The 13,704-nt window shown below is 37.0% G+C and overlaps 1 pseudogene; it reads left to right on the top strand.

The window, feature by feature from the left end:
* The first annotated feature begins 75 nt into the window (after nt 1-75).
* Nucleotides 76-651, top strand: LOC149208407 (uncharacterized; annotated as a pseudogene).
* The last annotated feature ends 13,053 nt before the right edge of the window (nt 652-13,704 follow it).

Here is a 13,704-nt window from a genome sequence, read left to right as displayed (position 1 = left end):
TTTTGTGCGTAACTAAACCTTTATGCATTGTGTGGCTTGGATTTTTGTGTGACTTTTGCATCTGGAGGAGGAAATATGTGGAAATTGAGCCCTAAATCTCCTCTCGATGTATCCAGGTTAAGTAGTGTGATGGAAATATTGGGTATCCACCCTCGATGTATCCATGTTGAGAAACATGATGGAGAGATTGGGGATTTGACCTCCATATTTCAACATTGATGCTCTCATGGTCGATATCTATGATAAAGTCATCAAAAATGAGTGCAATTTGTCAAAGATCGCCAAGGAGACCACAAATCTCAAACAAAGGATCGTTTCCATTATTTTAAGTGGCAAATGGGATGAATTGAAGCCCAATTCCTGCAATGTGGTTAAGGTTTGGGGACATCACACCTATGTTTCCACTACGGAGAAGATGAAATTTGGTTACCATGTATGGCAATGACACAACCATATTATTCTTTACAATTAGGAAAAGGGTTTTCACCTTGAATACATATATGGCAATGATTTCTAGTGCCTTGGGGCAGACGAAAATGTGAGGCTAAGAAGGATGCCCAAAATTCGGTTTTGAGGGAGTAGATGGAGAAAGTCGATGAGGTCAATGCTGAGATTTTGTGCAAAAACATTCATCTAGCCTCCAATCGTTGAATTGAAATGTTTATTTTGGCCATGGATGTCTAGTAAGGGTTTATATATATCATCGGTTTGTCTACTAAGGTTTATTTCAAGTTTTTCTGCTAGGGTTTTCAATTGGAAGATGCTTTAGATGGAAATGCTCCATGGAAATTGTTAAATAAGAGAAACCCTGCTACTTAAACCCTTGAGGTTTAAACATTTTCCTATGCTTGTAAGCTTCATTATCTTCATTGATCCTAAGGAGGAGGATATGGAGAGAGAGAGAGTGTATTAGAGGTGATTCACAAAGATGTTGTGTCGACTCAGATAGTCTTTCTTTATATGAAAATATGATGGATGTCGAGGCTAAGGCCAAGGTGGATGATTTGGAGAATATACCACTAAATAATCAATGTGCTAGTTCTGGAGTGGAAACCCCCTAATTTCAAATCTCAGGATGCCACATCTCCTCTGAATGCAGGTATATATGATTGTGTATCAATGTTTAGATTGTTGGGTTTTAAAATTAATGACATGTCAGATAAATCGGTTCCACGTCTAGTTCGGCTCAAGCGGAGTGTTGTTCAACAAAACTTTGTTGTGGAGAAAATTATCTGGTTAAAACTATTGACATTCATGATTTATAATCCATTTTCAACAAAAAGTCCTACCCTCTCTACAACCCTAGAAAATCAGCCTGCACTTTTTATCCTTAAACTCCCAGTTTTAATGGCCCACCTTAGCTAGAATGCTTGTGTTTTTTTGGACCTAGTGAGACTCAAGATTGGTTAATTCTAATTTGAAGTAGCATGCATTTTTCTATTCTAAAAATTGCCTATTTTTAAATCAAAATTTTAGCAGTTCCACACTATTTAAAAGGCTTGCACCCTTGCTTGCACCTGCTCCTACAGTAGCATGAAATTACGCTCCTACAACACTCCCCTATTGAAAACTTGACCCATCTGACCCTACCTCTCTATGGGTTGAGTAATTTTAGATTGGAATATTATTATCGGATTAATACGAGCTTGAATGGATAAAATACTATACTCATGAGATGGGAACAATCAAGTTATATTTTCATTCAAAATCAGGCCTTCTTACAAATATATGAATGAAGAGGAGAAGGATGTATGTAAATTCTTCCTTTTATTTATTGTAAACACTAAAGTACTTAATATACTATGTATTTATGTAAAGTAAATGTTAGTTACTAATAAATGACCATTATTAATAATCACTATAGCATCCTCCCTTAATGGTGTTTCTAGAAAATACACCAAACTTGTCTCAAAATTTGACAAATTTATCTGGACCAAGTGGCTTGGTGAAATTGTCTGCAGTCTATTGTTCTGTGGTGCAATATTGAAGTTGAACCTCTTCATTTTCTACAAGATGTATGATGAAATGAAAATGTACATCAATGTGTTTGGTGCACTCACAAAACAATGGATTCTTTACTAATTTTAGAACACTTAAATTGTGACATAAAAGAATTATTGGCTTGGTTTGTTCATGCATCAAGTCTGCAACTATTCTTTTAAGCCAAATTATTGCACATGTTCCTTTTATTGTTTCCCTATGTTCTGCCTCCATAGAAGAAAGTGAAACCACATGTTTCTCACTAACCCATAAAATTGTGTCCCTTCCAATACTAAACTCATATCAAGTTATTGATTTTCGATTATTTATTGATCCCACACAATTAGAATTTGTATAACTAGTTAAATGAAATGCATCACTTTCACCATATAGTAATCCAAAACCTATTGTACTTTTATCATATTTCAAATCACTTTTTATTGCTATCCAATGTTCTACTTCAGGGTCTATGAGAAACCTGGATATGTAGTTGATTGGAAAAATCAGACATGTCCCAATGATTGTAAGATAAATCAAACTTCCCACAAGTTGCCTATAAATTGTCTCATTTGTTGATTTTGAGTCTACTTTAGTTGAAAGTTTAAACTTCTCCATTTATGTATGTATTTTTACAATCAATAATATTGTATTTGTCTAGTAGACCTTTTTCATGCTTAGTTTGTAAAGTAAAAACACATTTGTTACTATGCCAAACTTCAACATCTAAGCAATGTTAGAGGAGGCCTAAATATGTAATTTCAAAAGTCGAATGTGATTCATTTTTATCTTGGTAATTGGTCCGGCCTCACTACCTATGATGACAATGTCATCTACATATATCACTAATATATCTATGTATTATCCTCACTTCTAATGTAGAGATTTTAATCAAAAAATCTTATTCTCAATCTGTTATCCTACAAATGTTTGTCAATTTTGATGTACCAAGCTCTTGGTGCTTATTTGGGACCATAAAGAGCCTTACCCAATATACATACCATATGTTCCTTTATAGGAACCTAGAAACCTTGAGGTCGACACATATAAACCTATGCCTTCAAAATATCATTGAGGAAGGTGTTAGAATATAATTCTTACATGTGTAATAAGTCACATTAGTGACTTAGGCTAAAAGATAGGCCTTTTGGTTATTATTAGCTTTTAGAGTTTTGGGAAAATATCACCTCCCAAATTCTATATAATAGAAGTGAATCTTGTTGTAACTGTTTGGTCAATTTAGTGTGATCATAATTGCTATTTAGAATGTCAATCCGGGATTCGTAAACTGACAAAGCGAAGTGTACTATATGTACTAGATAACCATTTCCTTAATCTTTTGTCGTTTTTGAGTTTTTTTCTTAGTTTGTTTTTAGATTTATCTTTCCCTAATGTGTGATGGCGAAAATGAAAGTAAAGTATGGAGTATGAGTGATGATGGTGGTTTCTACAGTAATTTCTCAAACTTGAAAGTGCTCAAGAAGAAAGCTTTAAAACAACTAAACTGAAATCAATTCTTAAAAGAAAGTAAATGCATCAAACAGTGAACTAATGACAATGGCCCAATATCCTTGCTGCTGAAATGAAAAGAAAGTAAAAAGTGAACTTAAAACAACTCAAAGCAAAGCAACTAATTCACACTACTTAAACTCTTCAGATCCTTTACCCTTCAGCTCAATCTACCTTGTGGGAAGAAATCATGAACAAGTCAAGCAATATGATATCTAAATGGCAAGAAATTAAATTGCATAAAAGAAACTAGTCACACTACTTTAACTCTTCTGGTCCTTTACCCTTCAGCTCAATCTACCTTGTGGGAAGAAACCATGAATAAGTTTAAGCAATATGATAACTAAATTGCAGAAAGGAAACTAATCACACTACTTCAGCTCTTCTGATCATTTACCCTTCAGCTCAATCTACCTTGTGGGAAGCAATCATGAATAAGTTTAAGCAACATGATAACTAAATCACACTACAGTTAGTCATATTCTGATTTCTTGCTAATAGAGTCACCTGACTATAGAAAGAAACCATAAACTGATGAGCAGTATGATATCCAAATAACAGAAAAATAAATAAGCAAATCATAATTTTAAAAGACAGTGCTGGAATTAAACTTCAGAAAATGAAAGTTAGCAGGAAGGACAAGATGATCTCATATGTCAATAGTTATCAAAAAGATGAAGTAAGTGGAAAAAGAAGGCTGAGAGGGTGTATAGGAAGGTGCAGGTTTGAGGTGCCAAAATGTTTGGTCAATTTAGTGTGATCTAAATTTCTATTTAGAATGTCAATCCGGGATTCGTAAACTGACGAAGCGAAGTGTACTATATGTACTAGATAACCATTTCCTTAATCTTTTGTCGTTTTTGAGTTTTTTTTAGTTTGTTTTTAGATTTATCTTTCCCTAATGTGTGATGGCGAAAATGAAAGTGAAGTATGGAGTATGAGTGATGATGGTGGTTTCTACAGTGATTTCTCAAACTTGAAAGTGCTCAAGAAGAAAGCTTTAAAACAACTAAACTGAAATCAATTCTTAAGAGAAAGTAAATGCACCAAACAATGAACTAATGACAATGGCCCAGTATCCTTGCTGCTGAAATGAAAAGAAAGTAAAAACTGAACTTAAAACAACTCAAAGCAAAGCAACTAATTCACACTACTTAAACTCTTCAGATCCTTTACCCTTCAGCTCAATCTACCTTGTGGGTAGCAATCCTGAACAAGTCAAGCAATATGATATCTAAATGGCAAGAAATTAAATTGCATAAAAGAAACTAGTCACACTACTTTAACTCTTCTAGTCCTTTACCCTTCAGCTCAATCTACCTTGTGGGAAGCAACCATGAATAAGTTTAAGAAATATGATAACTAAATTGCAAGAAATTAAATTGCAGAAAGGAAACTAATCACACTACTTCAACTCTTCTGATCCTTTACCCTTCATCTCAATCTACCTTGTGGGAAGCAATCATGAATAAGTTTAAGCAACATGATAACTAAATCACACTACAGTTAGTCATATTCTGATTTCTTGCTAATAGAGTCACTTGACTATAGAAAGAAACCATAAACTGATGAGCAGTATGATATCCAAATAACAGAAAAATAAATAAGCAAATCACAACTTAAAAAGATAGTGCTGGAATTAAACTTCAGAAAATGAAAGTTAGCAGGAAGGACAAGATGATCTCATATGTCAATAGTTATCAAAAAGATGAAAATTTGCCCGGGCTGCCTAAGAAAACCTGCAGAAAAGCACTGATCAGTTGACAGCTATAAGAAAACAGAGGTGAAAATATAAACAGCAGTGAGTTAAGAAACATCAAACAGCGTGTTATGTACAAGCTAAAGATTATGAAAGCAAAAACATAATAAAACCAAATGAAAACTTTACAAGGCTTCAGCGCGCAGGGGCCCTCTGCCACTTCAGCCAGTCAACGAGTAATCACACGAATGAACTCAGAAAAGTCTTCTCATGTATTAAAGCAGCAACATATATAAAACAGTGGGGTGATAACAACAACAGTTCGGAAATTACATATCAAAAAGCTTCTGTACAACGTCCATCGACGCGTTATTTATAATGACAAAATGCTGAAACTAACTAACTAACTCCTACGCTATTGACTGTGTTGCCAAAGACACGTAGATCCCTTCAGCCGAGATCTAGCGTAACTGTCATCATGTTTATTAAATCTCCGGAGTGGTAGCTGTTGGATTCAGGTTACGGGAATGATCTCCAGGTGTGCCGGTGTCTTCGTGAGCTGAGGACTGTGCCACGTAACGTTCACGTGCTCAAAACAGAGACGTGCCACCGCTGGACTCCTTGGTTGGCTTTACCTTTGACCCTCGTTGACCGTGACCTTCCATGGATGATTTGGCTGATTTGAAGGGACACGTTCCATGTATCCGTCACCTGGAGCTTGCCCATGTGGCTCGTTTCTTCATGGGACACCTGTAGCACAGCTTTTAACAAAATAGCTGCGGAATCCTGTGCTAGCTGCGGAAACCTGTGCTGGCTGCGGAAACTGACAAGTTTCCGCAGCTGCATGAACAAAAAAACTAAACCAAACAACAGTCATAAGCATAGTGATAAAACCATGTAAAAATCTCTTTTTAGACTATAATGCAATGATTTAACAGCTGGGTAGATGAAGTAAGTGGAAAAAGAAGGCTGAGAGGGTGTATAGGAAGGTGCAGGTTTGAGGCTCAACATACCCCCACTGTGAAGGTGTTGCATGTCCTCATGCAACCAAAATTTAGTTATTTCCCTCTAATCCATATGTTCTGATGCTTCTGCAAGGACATCTAGCCCTCTTTTCTTCTTCTTTGATGCTAACATCATCCTTGGCTTCCTGACTAGACATTTGAACTTGAGGTTAATCAATGCTCTGCTTAACTTTTTGCACTTCTTCTTCAATTTTCTGTTTTTCTTTTGCCACAGTCCTAAATGGAGCATAGTGTTATCATGGACAATCTTGTCTACTTTACTCTGCTCTTTGAGTGCTTCATTTTCCTGTATGATATGCCTATTTAGGACTTCTAACTCAAACACTTCCTGTTTCAAAGACTGAACTTGTGCATCAAGTGGCAGAGAGGTACTCGGTCCTGCAGCTGATTGTTCTAAGGTTTCCAGGTAGTTGTATACCTCTTGCTGGTTAGAATCTACCTCAGGTGTCTTTCTCGGCCTAAACTCAAAATCTGGTGGAGGAGGAATGTTCTCTCTTTCCGGCCGAAAAGGGCTTTCCTCACGTGGAGGACTTGATTCAATGCTTGGCTGAGCTGGGGATTTCTCAAGCGTATCTTCACCTAAATCAATAAAGTGAGATTGTTTTTCTTTGGTTTTATTCCCCTTCCCTTTTAGCCTAGTGCTCCTTCTTAAGTATGAACTAGTACTCTTCTCTTGTGCACTTTGTTTTCCTTTTTGCTTTTTATTGGTTATGGCAGCAGCTTGAAGATCTATTAATCTTTCTGACAGAGGCTGATAATCCTCTTCTATGGATTGCTCAGGGGATGGATAGACTTCTTGGATGGTTCTTTTGCCTTTTTCCTTCTTCTGTTTCTTACTTTTAGCTCTATCTTCTTCTTCCTTTTGGACAGTTTCTTGAGTTTCTATTGTAGGGGAGTCTTGGACTGTAATGTTCTTTTGTTTCCTCCTACTTTTCTTTGGAATCTTTGATGGACTGCTTCCAGAGGCCTCAGACGGCTCTTGGAAGTAGTTTCTTGTCAAAAATTGCTCCCAAGTATCTTTATTTTTCTTTAACTGGTCCTCAATAAGAATTTTTATGAGCCCATGATGGTAGAGATGAGGTTCAATATTGCCTACATGTTTTTGAACTGTAGAACTCATCTTTTTCAAACTTGATAGCAGAAAATGAGGCAAATTAAGAGTGTGATCGTCTATGAAATTCATCATCAGTCTGACATGATACATATACATAGAGCCAAAACGACCTTCACACGTGATAAATTTCTGGATGACTAACAGTAGACTAGACCATTCCTCTTTTAGTACATGAACAGGGATGCCTCTTGTAAATATGGTGGTATCCATACCTTGATTTGTAGCATGGTTCTCTAGATTTGATCGTCCACACTTCTATTTTAAACCACCTTTCACCTTCTTGAGGTAGGCCCGTGGCAGCTGCTACTGTGGCCCCAGTCACTGTGAATTTCAAGTCTCCAACCTCCACTGTTTGTCCGTTAAAATACCTCGCAAACGCTTTGGTCACCTCCTTGTTATGGCCTTTAAACTTCTGGATGAATCTTAGCCATCTGGCTTTCTTCAGCAATTCCTTAACTTGAGGATAACCCTCCAAGTATTTCGGTCCTTCCGGCTCAGCTCTCAGCAATTTTCCCATCCTCTGTTTTAAATTCCACTGAAAGTTCTTCTGCGTGTGAGGGTTAAGGAAAAATAACCCTGCCACAGGGTTTAGGATAGACTGTAATGACTGCAGTCAGGGTTTAGGCTGACTGTAGTGACTGCAATCAGGGTTTAGAGCAAACTGTAGTGACTGCAGTCGGAAATGGAGAACAGTGAATGGAAATACCCGAATTACAGGAGGAACAGTGGGTGAGCAGCGGTAAACGAGTTCATGAAATGAAATGTGGATGCATGCGAGGAGTATGGTATAAGTGGAGTGTGAGTGGAGTAACGGCAGGATTCTTTCAAGTCGGATGACTGCGTATGAGATTTTACACGTCTCAATAAACGGCTGCGGAAATTACGGCTGGGAAGAGCCATAACACAATAGGTCACGTCTCAAGAGTAAGGGTAATAAATGGAAGTGCAGTCATACTTGAGTTTAAACTCGGAGTAATCATGAGACCGTTAGGGAAATGAATGCGAGGTGTATGGAGTGATATCGTGGAATAAGAGTGATAGTGGGGTTAACGTATCAAATCATTGCACATAGGAGAACCCGTTATGGTTTAATAACTATACGTAATTATGACTTGAATTGTTATTTGATAAAGATTTTTGATCATACCTTTGGAAACTTTGTCAATTCTTGCTCAAGGTTTCTAACCAGTTGCTCTTATTTGATATCTTGGAAATGCCCCATGTCTTTAGCTCAATTACACCTGCATTTCATGAATATGGCACTAACAGTTGACTGTATTTTTGAAAACAGAGTGATGTTGGTTGCGGAAATCATTTTTGGCTGCGGAAACGGTTTCTGGCTGCGGAAACGGTTTCCCAGCTGCGGAAACTGAGACAGCATCCACTTGTCTGCACAAAGATAGTTAGAAAAGAACTAACTGAATGAAAATAGTCCTGAAAGGGACTTTTATTGATGAAATGAAATGGAATGAGTGGAATGAAGTGGAAGTGAAGTGGAATGGAGTGAAATGGAGATGAAAATGAGATGGAGGCGAAGTGAAATGACAAGTGAGATGAAGTGAAGATCGAAAGAGAAGGAGAGGAGATTTTTGTTTTTGGAAAATATAGAGTGTCAGGTGTCCCTAATTTTCACTCTACATTTTCTGCATAAGACCGCCAATCTGCGATTGGTTTTCAGGCTTATACACATTTTTTTTTTTCAAAAACTGAAGGAAACAAAGATTAGGCTGATGGGGGAGAAGGATTCTTCTCCACCAGCCTCATTGTAGAATTCTCTTGGAACATTTTGACAAACTCCTCTTTTGAAAGTGGCTTATGATAAATTCTCAATCGGTGGCCATTCACAATAAGAGGAGTCTGAAATTCATCAATGGTCTTGATTCTTACTGCTCCATTGTTAAAGACTTTGTCAATCTCATATGGCCCAAGCCAATGAGTCTGAAATTTTCCTTTGAAGTCTTTAAACTTGGAATCAAACAGTAAAGCCCAATCCCCCTCTTGAAACTTTCTCTCTTTGATATATCTGTCATGCCACTTAGCTCTTTGATGTTGAACTAGATCAGTCCTTAAAATTGCATCTTGTCTCATTTCATCTAGCTCATTCAGCTGCTCCATTATGTGCTTTTGGGCTTCTGATAGATTCATCCCCAACTGAACTACCATCTTGAAAGTTTTGACTTGAAACTCAATGGGGAGCAGGACTTCTTTCCCATAAACAAGTTCATAGGGAGAATGTCCTGTTGTGTTCCTCCATGTAGTTCTGTAGGCCCATAAGGCTTCAGGAAGCCTTTCTGCCCAATCTCTTCTATGGAGATGAACAGTTTTGGTGATGATGCTCTCAAGAAATTTGTTTGTAGATTCCACTTGGCCATTTGCTTGCGGATGGTAAGGAGTAGATTTTCTGTGCTTGATTTTGTATTCTTCCATCAGCTTCTCCATCAAGTTAGATGTAAATTGACTTCCCTGATCTGTCACAATTTCTCTTGGGACACCAAAACGAGTAAAAATATCCTCAAAAAGAAATTGAATAACTGAATTTTCAGTGGCAGAAGGCAAAGCTTTGGCTTCTACCCATTTAGTGACATAATCAGTGCAAACCAATATATACTTCTTTTGTCTAGATGGTGGATTAATGGGTCCAATGAAATCTAAAGCCCATTTTTCAAAGTGTTCAATGAGTACCTGTGGTTGTAATGGCATTTCATTTGAAAGAGTCGGTCTCCCAACTCTCTAGCAGCTGTCACACCTTCTGACATATTGTTTTGCATATTTGAAGAGAGAAGGCCAATAATATCCTAAAGAAAGGATTTTATAGGTCGTCCTCTTGTCAGCAAAGTGGCCACCACATGGTTCATCATGACATGCCTTGAGGATGTCAAGCATTTCATCTTCCCGAACACATCTTCCGATCACACAATCTAGCCCTGTCTTAAACAATTCATTAGAAATGAATGAATAATTTGAACTCTCCTGAATAATTTTCCTTTTCTCATTAGGAAATAAGTGTGGAGGTAGCTTCCCTGTAACCAAATAGTTAGAAATATCTGCATACCAAGGAGTCTTAGTAGTTACTGCAAACAAATATTCATCTGGAAACTTATCCTCTACAGGAGAATCTTCGTTAGTATTTTGGATTCTAGACAAGAAATCAGCTACTGTATTTTGTTTCCCTGGTCTATCTAACACAGTAATATTGAATTCTTGTAAAAGTAAAAGCCATCTTGTAACTCTGCCATTAGTAACAGGTTTGTTCATGAGATATCTAATTGCAGAATGATCAGTATGGACAAAAGTTTCATAGCCGGATATATAATGTCTAAACTTGTTGATATCATGAACAACAGCTAAGAACTCTTTCTCAGTCACAGTGTATTTTAACTCAGTGGGAGTCAAATTTTTACTGGTGTAGTAAATGGCATAAGGAACTAAATCCTTTTGACCCAACACAGCTCCTATAGCTGTATCTGAAGCATCTGTAGAAATATGGAAAGGAAGTTTCCAATTTGGCCCTCTCAAAATGGGTGCTTTAGATATTCTTGTTTTCAAAGTTTCAAATGCAGATTGACAATCAGGATCCCATTTGAATTCACAGTCTTTTGTAAGTAATTTGAAGAGTGGAGATGCTATTTTGGTGAAGTTTTCAATAAATCTTCTATAATATCCAGTAAATCCAAAAAAACTTCTAACATCTTTTTGACAATTTGGAATAGGCAACTTGGAGATGACTTCAACTTTTGATCTATCAACTTTAATCCCATCCCCTGATTTATGATGTCCTAAAACAATCCCTTCAATAAACATCATAAAGCATTTCTCATGACTTAAGGAAAGGTTTGTTTCTTTACATCTTATAAGGACTTTTTCCAAATTGTCTAATGCCTCTTCAAATGAATTACCATAAACTATAAAATAATCCATATAAACCTCTACACAATCATGAATTAGATCAGAAAAGACTCCTAGTACTGCCCTTTGAAATGTTGTGGGTGCATTACATAATCCAAAAGGAAGTACTCGGCAAGCAAAAGTTCCCCATGAACAGGTAAATGTGGCCTTGTCCTGATCTTCAGGTGCTACCTGAATCTGATTGTAACCACTAAAACCATCCAAAAATGAGAAATACTTTTTACCTGCTAAAGTATCTAATACCTGATTGATAAAGGGTAAAGGAAAGTGATCCTTCAAAGTTGCTTTGTTCAATTCTTTGTAATCAATGCAAACCCTCCATTTACCATTCTTTTTAGGTACTATAACCAAAGGAGAAACCCACCGGCTATCTGAAATTGGATAAATGAAGTTTACATTAAGTAACTTTTGGAGCTCTTCTTTCACTATCTCCCTAAGGTTTGGATTCATCCTTCTTTGAGGTTGTCTGATTGGTCTACTGTTTTCTTCAATGTAGATGTGATGAATGCAAGTCTTAGGGTCAATACCTTTCATATCGGTATACTCCCATGCAAATGCGGTAGAATGTTTTTGCAAGATTTTGGTTAGCTCTTCCTGTTGTGATTTTTCCAAGTTTTTGTTGATATTCAATGTTTTTCCTGGAAAGATCTCAATGGCGGAACTACCAAACTCTTCCATAGAGAAAAGAGACATTTGTCTAGATGATAGATACTCGATGTCAGAATCCAACTGAAATTGTGTGTGGTCATATTCTGAAGATGTTTCAAAGTTTTCTAATGTGTTCAGAATTTGACTATCTTCACTGATATAAAAAATGGTAAAGACAGGTTGTATAGTATCTTCATCATCAACCCACTCATGATCTCCTATTTCTGTAATTGCTTTTGCTGGAGGATACAGATTGAATTTATTTGTCGAATTACCATCAGAAATATACATATCCCCAGACCTACAACTGATAAAAGCATCAGCTGTGGCTAGCCAAGGTCTTCCTAAAATGAGAGGATGTCCTCCTAAATTACTCTTGGGAGTTAAAATCATGAAATCTACTGGATATTCCCAAGAGTCTAGGGAGACTGAAATGTCTTCTAATACACCATCTAGTTTAATAATTGATCAATCTACAAGTTGCAATAAAGTAGGTGTAAAAAGAAGATTAGGAAGTTTTAGCTGCTCCATAGTCTGTCTACTCATGATATTGATAGCAGCCCCCAAATCAATCAAAGTATTTGGAATTTCTACCCCATTGATATGTGTTTCGACAATTGGACTACTGGGATCTACATACTTCTGCATAGTAATTTTTCCCATCATGATATCTGCAATTTTTCCTACCAGGTGGATTCTTCTTGTATCTCTTGGTTTCCTTCCTGGTCTTTTAAGACTCAACTCCTTTATTGTTTTCGCTAGAATAGGAATCTCTTTAATGGCTTGTAACAAGGGAATCTTGATACAGACATTCTTCAATTCATCTAGAAAATCATAGTCAGGCAACAAGATTTGTTTTTCCACTCCTTTGTCAATTTGTAATCTTTCAGGAAAAGGAGGTGTGGATGAAGATGCAGGTTTCTCAACTATAGGAGTTGTGGGGGTTAACTCTTCTTCTTTTTCTTTTTGAGTGCTTGGGTTTTGAAGAGATGCTTCAGAACCCTTATTGGCTTCAAAAGAATCTTCCTCAGAAATGCTTTGCTTTTGAGCATCTATAGAAGGCTTATCTAGGACTCTACCTGATCTGAGTTGTACATCATTGAGAGGAACAATCATATAGGTAGGAAATTGTTGACCTTCCATCATGTAAGCATTTTGAGGGTTTTTATTATTGGGGTTTGGCAATGGCTGAGAAGGAAGTTGATTTGACTTCTGTTGGAATGGAAGCAAGAGTTGAGAATTTGGATTCTGTTGAGAAGGTTGTTGTTGTTGTGGAAATGGCAATGATAATTGTGGATTTTGATTTGGAAGTTGTGGTGCTTGTTGGTTTTGAAAAGATGGAGGATATTGATAAAATTGAGCAAATCTCCCATAAGGATTTTGCATACCTTGTACCCATGATTGAAAAGGATTTTGAGGTTGGGACCAAGGTTGTTGCCAAGGATTCCAATTTGGTGGGGGTTGAAAGTTCATAGAGTTGTTAAACCCTTGATTTTGCTGCCCCTACCAAGGTCTCCTTGCAACAAAACAGAGAGACTCGATTGTATTTGGATCTTCTTGAAAGACAGATTTGAGCCCAGGAATTGAAGGACAATCCTTGGTCTCATGGTTCTCTGAACAAATTACACATGTTTCTACAACTTTTGCATCCAAGGGGCATTCCCTTAGAGCATGTTTCTTTCTACATTTTGGGCAAAAAATGGCTAAAGCTTCAGCTTCTGCTTTCTATTTATTGTGAATCTTAAGAGTGTCTAGTTACTCACTAAGACTCCCTAAGGTATCAGTTTTGAATTCATCAAGCATGTTGCCAATCTCAGCCCTACTTA

Source organism: Pinus tabuliformis, chromosome 1_2, assembly GCF_031772625.1.
Source record: "Pinus tabuliformis cultivar Carrire ecotype Pingquan chromosome 1_2, CPIR1, whole genome shotgun sequence".
Lineage (NCBI taxonomy): Eukaryota > Viridiplantae > Streptophyta > Pinopsida > Pinales > Pinaceae > Pinus > Pinus tabuliformis.
The sequence above is the reverse complement of the archived record's forward strand: the minus strand, read 5'-3'. Positions and strand labels throughout refer to the sequence as shown.